Below are 12,656 nucleotides of genomic sequence, written 5' to 3'. Positions count from 1 at the left end.
CAAAGCTTATCTACCTAATTGTTCATGTCAATTAAGCAAATACTCGAATGGATTACAGATGCATGTAAACGTGATTTCTATAACAAGAATATTGCTAATGTTTGCCATAAGGAAACATGTTAAGAAAACCAACACAAAAATTATTGTATTAAAAGCACAACAATTTGACTTTTGAATGAACAATTTTTGAGAAAAATATTTCTATATTAAATTACTTATCATGTGCCCTTAGGGCATGTGACCTTATAGTACATATTAACATTTGCCTTATAACAAAGCTCCCTCAACAGAAGTCAATTCATGTTTGAGGAACTGTCTAGCACAAGTACAAAATAAAAAACTTAATTAGAACCTAGTATTTTATTCAATTTTGATTCTATGATCGGTTTATAAGCAAAGAGTGTCAATTTCGCAAATACTAATTAGGTCCACAATTAAGTATGTTATCAATGCAGAGAAAATTTCACATGAAAGTACTGCATATATGTAAAGTAGTACTTCATATTTCATCATAAATAGTTATATGATCAAGTGTTTGGTCACATATACTCACATAAAAATACATCATTTAGTTATTCATTTTTTTGGTTGCAACATCATTTAGTTATTCTAAACATACAAGCTATTTTTTTTTTTACTATAAAATACAAACTATTATATATTATATATATTACTTCCTCTAATTTTTCAACAAAACATTTCCTTTTTAGATATATTAATATAAGTAATAAGTCAAATACATTAATTATTTAATGTATCTAAAAAATAACATTTTTCTTATATTAATTAAGATTGGAGGTAGTATTTTTTCTTTCTACCTTTTATATGTGTGACCAGATATAGAATAACCAAATTCTTGTATCCACTCAAAACTTTCTCAACTATTAAATCTACTTTGTGCATGGTATCATGGTGAATTTGTCAGAAGCACCTCAGCGATAATTTTGCAAAACCTACAAAGTGTAACTTTTGAAAATCACAATGGCTTGCCCTGATTTTGTCATAAGCTACTGGATACCAACCAAAGGCTTTAAACATTTAAGAAAAATATTATAGAAAATGTACATTTTTGCAATGTCTAAAACCATGATTAGATTTAGAACCATAAAAATATTGCCACAAGAATCATTGTCTAACCTTACATATATATACACAAGATTTGCAGGGAACCAGCCTCATTGATTAATGTTCTCTCTATGTAACATTACACACAACAGACAGATCTTGGATCCAGGAGGTCTTGCATTCGAGCTCCGCCAGTACTTTTGGAGGCAGGTAAATATTGCCACAAATCATTGTCAAACCTTAAGAACTCTAAAAACCCTATGGTCTTCCTAGTCTTGTCCTGAGGCACCATCCATTCACCTTAAATTATATATATAAGAACAAATGCCTAGATGAAATTGAGAATTCACCGAAATGGAAACATGTTAACTATATATTTCAATAAAATTGTGATAACTAAGAAGGAAAATTAAGGAGTAAGATATAAAAATATTAAAAAGAGAAAAAGGGAGCTCCCTTCAGTCCAAGCAAAGACAAGAAAAGGAAGAAATTTTACCTCCTGCATCATTCACACATTCACAATAGCATTACCTAATTAATTATCTATTGTGTTTGAATGAATGAGTCAGCAGGTAATTCAAACCCCTTACCCTTCCATGAGTGGACTGAAGGAAACTCTCTTCATCTGTTCCTAATAATAATTAATCCAAAATAAACATTAATTATTATAATTGTAAGATTTCTTCAGATCTACACAAAATCAAAATGAGACAATATTCATAGATAATTGCAATGAAGGAGCATTCAAACCAAAGAACCCTAACCCTAAAACTACCAAATAAAAAATTAAAATAATTGAGATCAAACATTTGGAGATTTTCTTACCAATATCCCTTTTACCAAAGGAGGAATTCTCACACCCTTGATTACCATGCACCATTCAAGAATGTACAAAATTATGAACATGATCAAGCAAAATTAATAATAAACATAATTTAAATCAAATTAAAAAAGTCAACTTATATATGTGTTACTATATAAATAAGAAAGTATGTAAATCAAATTAACATTCTCATAAAATGATCTCATTATGAATCCGAAGCTTCAACTAAAAGATATGATATCAACAAAAAGAAGTGATAAAAGGGTAAAGAAAATATGATCTAAAAAACCAAATTAGCCATGAGGGTAAATATGTGAAATCAAATCAAATAAGAAACAAGTTGAAGGGTCAGAAGAAAAAAACAGTGAAGAGAAGAGAAATATATTAAAAGCAAAAAAAATATCAGAGAGAGGAAGCAGTGTCACTGTCTTTGATTAGAGTCAGAAAAAGGAAAAAGATTGAATGAAGATCTTAATAACCACACAAATCTGGAAAAAGCACTGTTTTCCAAAAGAAATCAAAACAAAGGTAAGCAAAGATTAACTTTTTCTTTTTTTCTAAACAAGGTAATTTATGACTTTTACAAACTCATAAACATGATATAAGAGAAACAGAACTAGAGTTGATTTTCTTACTTGTTTCTACAATTCCTTATAACAAATCAATCAACCCCTGAAACTGAAAGAGACTATTACCACACTCACACACAATCCAAGCTATATAGAGATAAAAGAAAGAAGATAGTGGAATGAAAGGTGGGATTTCTTTGTTTCCACTTTAAGTCATGCATTCTCTCTCATCTTTTTTTTCTGCCACTCAACTGTAGAACAGTACTAGTATTTTCTATTACACTCTACTATGAGTATGACTACACAATTTTGATAAAAAATTTGGAAAAAAAAAAAAGACTACACATAATATCTTTTCTTTAAGAATTTTTATCATTTTCATAATCTATTTTTGGACTAATTTTTCTATAGTTTTTTTAAGTTTTATATATGTGTGCTGGGAAAATAGTAATTTTGGTTCTTGAATGTGCAACTCGCTCTCATTCTAAATCTTGATCCAAGAAAAAAATATAAAATAATCTTTGACTCTACAATTTGTTAATCACTTTGATCTCTGACATTAAAAATGACCGTTAACTTTACAAAAAAACTGATGTGGCATTTTTGTTGGGATAAATGCTTAAGCATTGTGTTTGTATCATTAGATTAGGCATTATGTTTGCTGCCAAGGTTGGGCTTAACCTGTATTGTTGTGTATGCTACTTGCCTACATAAGGCGTGTTATTGTTGTGGAATAAAGTACGAACTACCCTTTGAAAACTAACAAGTGGTATCAGGTTCTCCACGTGTCGGGGACCTGAGAGTGTGAAATCGCAATTTCGGTTCAAAAGTTAGTTACAACCGTCGTTCCCGCCAATTCCCTTTCTTTCTGATCGTCTTCTCCGGTCAACTATGGCGGAGGAAAACAAGTATCTACATACTCAAGTGCCCAAATTCGATGGTTATTACGAACAGTGGGCCATGTTGATGGAAAATCTCATTCGATCGAAGGAGCTACGGTCATTGAATGAAACTGGAGTCACTGTGGCACCGGCAAACGCAATCGTTGAACAACAACAAGCAGCTGAAACTAGCAAATTGAAAGATTTGAAGGTGAAGACTTATCTCTTTTAATCAATTGAAAGATCCATTCTTGAAAAAATTCTTGTTTGTGACACAACCAAAGATATTTGGGATGCGATGAGGAGAAAGTACCAATGATCAACAAAGGTGAAACGTGCTCATCATCTACAAGCTCTTAAGCGTGAATTCGAAGTTCTTGCTATGAAAGATAATGAGATAGTTGATGAATACTGTAATTCTGGCACACTAGTTGAAGTAGCAAAGTTTTTCACAAGAAAGAGAGGATTGAATTGTGAACCTATTAAAATTTACCTTTTAAAAATATAACTCAACAAAAAACGTTAGAATGATCTCAGAAGGATCTGGTTAGCAGTAAAACTAATTCAAAGTGAATTGTGTGCTTAGTGTTTGCTCAAAATAAAAAATAAGGGAAGAGAGAATCAACACACAACAATTATACTAGTTCACCCCGAATAGTATGTGGGTTACGTCTAGTCCCTCACGCTCCGAGAGTATCCACTATAATCTTGAGATGCTAGTAATCTCAAATTACAAACCTCCTTGATCTAAACCAAGATCAATAACCTTAAGCCCTTCAAGCTTAATATCTACCTCAGTCCTACAAACTAAGGTGTCACTCAATCAATAGTTACGTATTGACTTGAGCCAATATTTTTTCAATGAATTGTTCGGATCGCAAGCTTTCAAATGAAGAGAAAATCAAGTTGAGAAGCTAATAGAAGAATACACTCAGTTCACTCAATGATATACTGATCCAAGTATGTGATGTTAGAGAGCTGGAGTGAGAGTGGAAGAGTTTGATGACTTGGTCGAAAAAGACAAGTGTAGATCTTGAAATTTATAGTTGAAACTCTTGAATCTTCAAAGCACCCAAGTGTAATATTTATAGATGTTGTTTGTCCTTTATTTTGTGGTCTCCAAGCAAGTTTGAGTGGAGCACAAGACTAGCCGTTAGTCTTTAAAAAATCAGATCAAATATTATTCAAATAATATTTGATGAGAGAGAATATGCTTCTTGAGAATGTTCTTAGAATGATGATGTCATGTGGAGCGTGAGGTTGAGCATCTTTGAGCTGTATGAACTTGTTCTCCAAGATTAAACATTGTTGAAGCCTTGGAAGATCAATTATAACAGCTGAATACAGTTGGAGAGAATCTTTCGATCAAGAGCAGGAAATCTGCTTGATTCTGGAACGTTCTTAGATCGTTCTCCCAGAGTATTTTCTGATTCTTGGCCTAGATCAAATAGAGAGGTATGCTTTGCTTGTTTTGATTTCGTGGGCCTTAAGATATTCATGATGATCATATGATGATAGCTGGTCTTCTTATTCTTTTACTATTCATGTGTACATGCAAAAGTACACATATCTTTCCATTGTAGATCAATGACATAGTAGATTATTTTTTATGAAGTTCTTTGAGAAGTATCACTTCAAACTTGTTGTCTCCTTTTCATTGGTCCATAAATGTCTACAAATAATCTCTGAATCAGTGTTTTAAAAACCGGACCGGTCATCGAACCGGTGAGGGTATTGGTTCACTGGTTCATTGGTCGAACCACTGGGTCACTGGTCAAACCGCATGATAAATCGGATTAAACCGGTAGAATGAACCGGTCTCTATAATAAAACTATATAGTTATCAAACCGGTCGAATCACATAACTCGATCTCTAAAAAAAATCATATCAACTTAAAAATGTAAAAATATCATGATTTCACAAGTTTATTCTTTAAAATTTAAATTCTAAATATAATTATCACACACAATAAAATCCAATTTTAACTTATCGAGAAAGTAGAAACACAAAACAAACAAAAAGCAAGTAATAAAGAAAATAAGAAGTCTGTGTCGGAAAAAAAAAGTCATTGTATTTTATTTTTTTGTTACTAGAATATTATTACCGGCTCTGTCCCTAATTATAAGAATTTGTTTGGCAAAGATGTACTATTCATTTACCTTGTTTTGACCGTATTTTTTTAATAATATATAAATGTAAATATTAATATATAAGATTTTGTTCAATTTATTTTAATGAGTATTTTTAAAATATTAAATTTTTATAATTTTTACTAATAGAACATTAAAGATACTAGTAATCAAAATTATGCATTAACGTACGTGCAGTGGTCAAACATGATCTTATAATTAGGAACGGAGACGGTATATAATAATTTATCAGTCCAAATAAAAGGTTGTGTACCAAAAAAAAATTATGTGTACAAAACTGTGTGTATAATAAGTGGAATTAGAAGTGACAAACGCATGGCCCAAGCCCATAATATATAATATACATAATCTTTTCTTTTGGTTCAAATACATACACATAACCCTAAATTAGTGCTTTATCAATTGAAGAATAGTTGCTGCGCCGCATCTTTTATCTCCCTGCTTCTTTCTTTCTTTATTTCATTTTCTATTCTTCTACTGGTGTACAACATGATACTTCTACATACTTCTTCTTCATCTTTAGCTCGCGAGTGTATGAGGAGTTTATTATCGGTGCAAAAAAAAAATTTCAGCGGGTTCAAAACTAAAAAATATAGGATAATATGTACAATTTTTTATATAATTATTATAAAGTATTTCATCCCTTTCTTCTTTATCTCCTAAAGAAAATATAGTCTTCTTATACGCTTCAAGTCTCAGCTTTTTATTTTTGTTTCTGCTATTTTCTATTTATTTATTTTTTAAAAAAACATAAGTAAAAAAAAAAAACTCATGCATTAAAACCGCCGGTTTTCCAAAACCGCCGGTTCTCCGGTTTTTACCGGTTTTGACGGTTCTGGCCGGTTCTCACCGGTTCAAAAGCATGTCCGGTCCAGCAATTGAACCAGACCGGTGAACACTCCGGTTCCCGGTTCGACCGGTTCAACCGACCGGTCCGGTCCGGTTTTTAAAACACTGCTCTGAATAGAGCATGTGAGCTTGAGAAGTAAATTGTCAAAGACATGTTCATGTTTATTCCTTAAACATGACCAAATATGAAGCTTTATTTTGTTATCATTTAATCCTTGATTTAAATGACTTATATCATGTAGAGATTCTCTTCAATGAAGTACTTTGCAAAAGTGCTTATTTGTCTCTTGTTCAAATGATATCAATTAAGTGCTTATTGTTGATGTATAGCTTTGCACGTGAGAAAAAGTGCAGACTGGAGAATGTTCTCTGATCATTCTCATAAACTTGCAGTTTTCAATCAATTTAAGTGTAGTGATATATAATGAATGAGCTTTTGTTCCTGTCTATATTAATCACTCAAGAGAACTTGTTAGATCACAAAAAGATCAGAATTCACTTAAAATATAATTAAGATGTTTGTTATATTTAAAACATCAAATTAGGATTTTGCCTCATCACTAGTATCACGATGTTGAACACGATGCTCAACACTGTAAAGAGATTGGGATGTTCGATCCGATGATCCAACACTCTGTCAACACAGTACTAGATGAATAATAAGGAAACGTAAATAACAAGAAACAAAATAACACAGTTATTTGTTAACCCAGTTCAGCATAAGCCTACTCTGGGGATATCAATGCAGGAGTGAATCCACTATGATAGTATTAGTTCAAAGCCCTCAATAAACAACCCGTTTATGACTTATCACCTAATCACCACTCGTGCTATACTCTACCTAAGACACACCTAGGTATGAGGTCCCACCTCACCTCCTCTCAATCATAGCCCCTGTGATCGTACACGTTACAGTTTGTAATGAAGAAACACTTGTTAAACATTCACCAATTTCGTACTTCAAAGCTTAGGAATGGTTCACACAACCTATCTCCTTGCTTAAAAGCTTCAGAGGTATTACAATACAATAACACACAATCCTTAATCTTGCATCAAGGTAATACAAGAAAAGGAACACAATGACACAATACTAAAACCCTAAACACACGCTTTGTAAAACACAATTGCGGCTTTTTTGTGATTTGCACAAAGGTTTAGTCTTCCTTTATATAACCCGAGCTAGCACGGGCTAGGTCTTGAATTGGGCTTCAAAACGCAGCAGGTCCGAAAGTTCCTTCAAGGAATATTCTTCAATCAAATGTTTTGTTTCCTAAAATAGTTGATGCATTCTGAAACAAAACTAGGTCATGGCCGCCTTCTAGAACAATAGGAACGACGCTACTTGGCGCACAAGTAAAACATCGTGGATTCCATAAATAAAATAAGGCGCGAGATTAAGAAAACGTCAGGCCCGGCCCACTGGATGTTGTATCCAATGTTGAAGCATTCTATCCAACATCTTGCTTGTACCTGATGTTGAAACATTCAGTCCAACATCTAACTTGAATATTTGTTTTAGCAAAATGAGGCTAACACAAAACTCCAACAAATACTTTGCAAGAACACTTGCGATTGCAAATCGCATGTCTGCTCAAGGTGAAAGATTGCAAGAAGTTGCAGTGGTTGAAAAGATTTTGCGATCAATGCCAGCAAAATTGAACTATGTCGTGTGTTTGATTGAGGAATCAAACGATGTAACAACATTATCAATTGACAAATTACAGAGTAGTTTGATTGTGCATGAACAAAAGATGAAAGGATAAGTTGAAGCCAATGAAGAATAAGCATTGAAGGTATCAAATCCCGGCAGAGGATTTGGGAGAGGAAGAGGTCGAAATTCAAATAATTCCTCAAGAGATCGTGGTAGAGGAAGACAAAGCAAATAATTTGTAGAATGCTTCAAATGTCACAAACTTGGCCATTACCAAAGTGAATGCTCTGAATGGGAAGGTAATGCCAATTATGCAGAATATAATGATGATGAAGAAATGCTTCTAATGGATAAAAATGATAAAAAAAACAAGTAATAAGAATGAAATGTGGTTTTTAGATTCTGGCTGTAGCAATCATATGATAGGACATAAATAATGGTTCTTTGATTTTAATAGTAGCTATAGAGATTCTGTGAAACTAGGAGATGATTCTAAAATGGCTGTCATGGGAAAAAGTAGTGTAAAATTGAGAATCAATCATGTGGTTCATGTCATCACCAATGTGTATTTTGTCCCTGGTTTGAAAACCAATCTATTCAGAATAAGACAATTGCAACAAAAGCAAATTACTGTCATATTCAAAGAAGATATGTGCAAGATCTATCATGAAGAAAAGGGGTTATTGTTTACCACTGCTATGTCAAATAATAGAATGTATGTAATTTCTTCCATTGTAATCAATCCTATGTGCCAAATTATTAGAACTAAAAAAAGAACTTAATGGATGACTAAGGCAATAGTGATCCTTGTGATGTTTATTTGATACTAATTCATCATTCAGATAGAAGAGTCCATTCTGAGCACTAGCCCGACCAATCGTCTTCTTCGTTGCCCGGTCCTGAAATATGCAACCAGAGAATGAAAAAAATTACATCACAATGTATTGATTTTGTTAATTATGAAATAGACAATAGATTGAATTTGGAAGTCGGAATGTGGTAAACATTCGTGGGTATAAGTGATGGTGAACAAATAATAGTGCCTAGTGTTTCACTGGCGCGTGAGAACCATCAGGCAGTTGAACAAGGATATGATTATTAACAGGAGAATATGTAGAAAAATAAGAAAGAGGGGTGCAAATATGATTAGAAGAACCAGAATCAATGATCCATGAAAAAGGAACACAAATAAAAGTTGTACCTGCCAAGTTCACTGAGGATCCCAGAGTGTCCTCTTAAGCTAAGAGAGATAGGAGTTTTTGATACTGTGCGCTTAACAGTTGATTAGTGGAATTGGACGACGATGATTCTGATTTCTTTTGTGGCTTATTTGGAAAACCATGAATCTGATAGCAAGTAGCAATAGTGTTACCATACTTATTGCAATGCTCACAATAAGGACGCAAACGTTTTCCTTGATTGTAATAAGATAGATTATGTTCTGGATCGGTTAAAAGCTCAATATACATCAATGTCCATCATAATGAGATAAAAAATAATAGTAACACAATGATCAAATTATCAAACCACGAGCACGAATAGAGGCCAAACGCCCTCAATATATATCCTAACGTGCTCCCATACAAATGAAAATCCAGGTATTATATGTGGCAAATCCTCTACACATGGAGCACCCCAATATACTGTAAACCCTAACATTCTCCTATATATAAGTATTCATACATCAATCCATATGTATGAAATATATGCGCCTCCAATTTTATACTCCTTTTTACATCAATATGGGTGGACCAAAAATTTTGTTTTTAAATTAGGAGACCTAAACTTTAAAAATCGATATGAATGTAAGCTGTATTTTTTTTACTTCAATGAGCGTACTTTTATAAACTACTTCTATCACGTCAAAAAGAAAAATATCACTACTAATAATAAAAACAATTTTCAGAAAGAAAAGAAATTTTGTAACCAAATAAAAAAATTATATATAATCAAATAACATATCTTTCTTTTTGTTGGCTCCTGCACTCTATTTGGTATCTAAATGCTACTATGCTATGCTAGTGCTGATTCTGCTTAATATTGCTTCTCGTAGCTGTTAGTATAAGAAAAATTTTCTTCTCACCCCCACATTTCTTTTATATCCCCCAATTTACCTTTTTTACCATTGGAATGCTGACTTCGGTTTCTATAAACGAAATACTAAAACTTCGATTTTTAGAAACCGAAATTTTCAATCGTTTTTCAGTTGCATACAAGAGCGTAGGACAGAGAAATTGAGCATCCAAGAGCGTACGACGGAGAATGACGGCAGTTACTCTCAGGATAAAAAACTGTGATTACACAATCTGTTTCGCCGTTGTTGTGAGATTGAGGTTCAAAACAGAGACTCGAATGGCCGCTCTATGATAACAGAAACATCGCATTCTTGAGTCAAAGCTCTTACATCAACACTCAAAGCCAAATCAAAATTTTCAAATCTATAATCGCAGAACTTGATTGAGAAAAAGATGATGCGATTGGAAACACTGATATCAACGTTGTGATTTAGAAATATTTAAACTTTTGAAAATTTCGGTTTATAGAAGCCGAAACTTTGCAATATAGTAACAGAAATGCAACTGATGTGTTTAGTTACAACAATGAATGTGTTAGTGATAATTACCTTATGTTTGAGCCTTAATGAATGTACAAACCTTTAGCCAATGTTTCAAAGTTGATTTTAAGCCACCAATCCAAGGAAAAACGCAAAATTTTGAAAGAGAGTTTTTGATTGAAAATTTTGGTTTCTATAAATTGAAGTTTTGCAAACCAAAAGTCAAGGACAAAACGGAATTATTGGGGATATAAAAGAAATGTGGGGTTCGGAAAAGTAATTTTCTTAGTATAATATTTGACTCCATGTTTTTAGGCCCAACTTGGAAAAAGAAGGGCTTTAAGCCTCCATGTTTTTATCATGTATATAACGACTTTTAAACTCTATTCATGGTGTAATATTTGACTTTTAGGGTATGTTTGGTTCGAAGTAGATGAAGGGGAGGGGACACATTTGTGTATAACACAAATCATCAGACAATATACGCTAGCAAACCCTCTCCCTGCTACCACAATCATGAACCAAAACTGATTTCAAAGAGTTCCAATGCTTTAAAGTATCAACAAAATAGAAAATCCAAACTCAATCTGTTATAAAAATCCTCATTTTCAAAACCCCATTTTGGATATTCATCTCTGTGAGAAAAATTCTGGAAGAGAAAGAGACATGACATGCCAATAATTTGAGAGAGATATAAATTTTAGAAGAAGAACATGGCAAGGTTGCAAAGGGAAGAAGATTAAGTGTTGCCGCTCGGTCAGGAAGATGAGAAGGGATGAGAAAGTGAGATAAATAATGAGTTTGTACCCAAAAAAAAAAAAGAGTGACAGATCATTCTTGACTGCTTCGTGATGCACCGTTCGCTACATCAAGCATTTCCCGTGAGGAAAACCTACATTATTTGTTATTGGGCTTGTTTAAATTGTTGTAGGATCTGCTCTACAATTGGTTGTCTTTCAACATTTGGAGAGGAGGAATTAGTGGAATGTAATCCCTATAGAGAAGAGGGTGGAAATTTCCGTTCCATAAGGTAGTGTCAAATTTACTTCTTCTTTTACTCTTTTTTGATGAATCAACATTTTGTTGATCAACTCGAATGAAATACTTTTGAGCATGGCTAGCAACTTGAGTATAAGATTTTGTACCAACATGCTTTGAAATCGCTTTCCAATTTCCCTTGCCATGTTTCTCAAGTCTCTCTAGAAATAACCTATAAATAAATATGAACAAAAATTCAATATGATTAGGTTATAAGGCCCAACTCAAAATTTGAGTTACTAAAAACTCGACATATTATTTGTTAGTCAATATATAAGATGATATTTTACTCAATATTACTAATTAATATACTTTTTCCTCTTATTTAATCAAATGAGAATTCTTTGTATATTTAAATCTATGAGTAAAAACAAAAAAAGGTAGAAAAGTTTAACAAAATAAATATTATGTACCCTTTCAAAAAAAATAGTTGATGTCTCATATAAAATATTTATATATCCGTCGTTTTATAAAATTCTCATTGTGTATAGATACTCGTTCATATATATAAGTTTTGTTATTGATCCCTCTTTTTACAAAATATCATTGGAGAATTACTCATATATATGAAGGACAAAAAAGGTTAAAAAGTAAAACAAATTCAAATTAAAGTTATATTAATTTCTACATAAGTATATATACTTGTGTTCTTTCTTTCCAATGAAACACTTTCTTGGTCTTATTCTTGAGAGGAGGAGTTTTATTTTCACCCATCCAAGCATTGTCTTTTGAAATACAATCATTTGAGTATGTTGACACCTTGAAATAAACCCTTTAGGGTAAGATATTGGTACTATCCTCTTCGTATATATAGTTAAAATTGAATAAAGTTATCCACAACAAATTATCTAAAAAATAGATGAACTTTTTTTTTTTTTGTTGATAAGGAGGAAAACAAGATATATTTGAATAAAAAGTACCCAACCAAATATATAACCATCTACTACTAAAATCTATACTATATATCTACTACTAAATCCAAAGTTTTTGCAAATACATATCTTATAGTGAGTTTGTTAATAAAAGATTGTTGCTGTTAAGAAAAAAATCTTATGTTATGGTGAATTTGTTAATA

General features: G+C 32.4%; 1 long non-coding RNA gene across 1 annotated transcript; it reads right to left on the bottom strand.

Moving 5' to 3' along the window:
• Positions 1 to 1,066: 1,066 nt before the first annotated feature.
• On the bottom strand, positions 1,067 to 2,734 carry LOC123923442. Its single transcript, XR_006814400.1, has 2 exons — positions 2,524 to 2,734; positions 1,067 to 1,926 (listed from the first exon to the last, which is right to left on the bottom strand). It is a non-coding gene; the product is annotated as an uncharacterized LOC123923442 (long non-coding RNA).
• Between the last annotated feature and the right edge of the window lie 9,922 nt (positions 2,735 to 12,656).

The sequence above is a fragment of the Trifolium pratense genome, linkage group LG4 (assembly GCF_020283565.1).
Source record: "Trifolium pratense cultivar HEN17-A07 linkage group LG4, ARS_RC_1.1, whole genome shotgun sequence".
NCBI lineage: Eukaryota > Viridiplantae > Streptophyta > Magnoliopsida > Fabales > Fabaceae > Trifolium > Trifolium pratense.
This window is presented reverse-complemented; position numbering and strand designations above follow the sequence as displayed.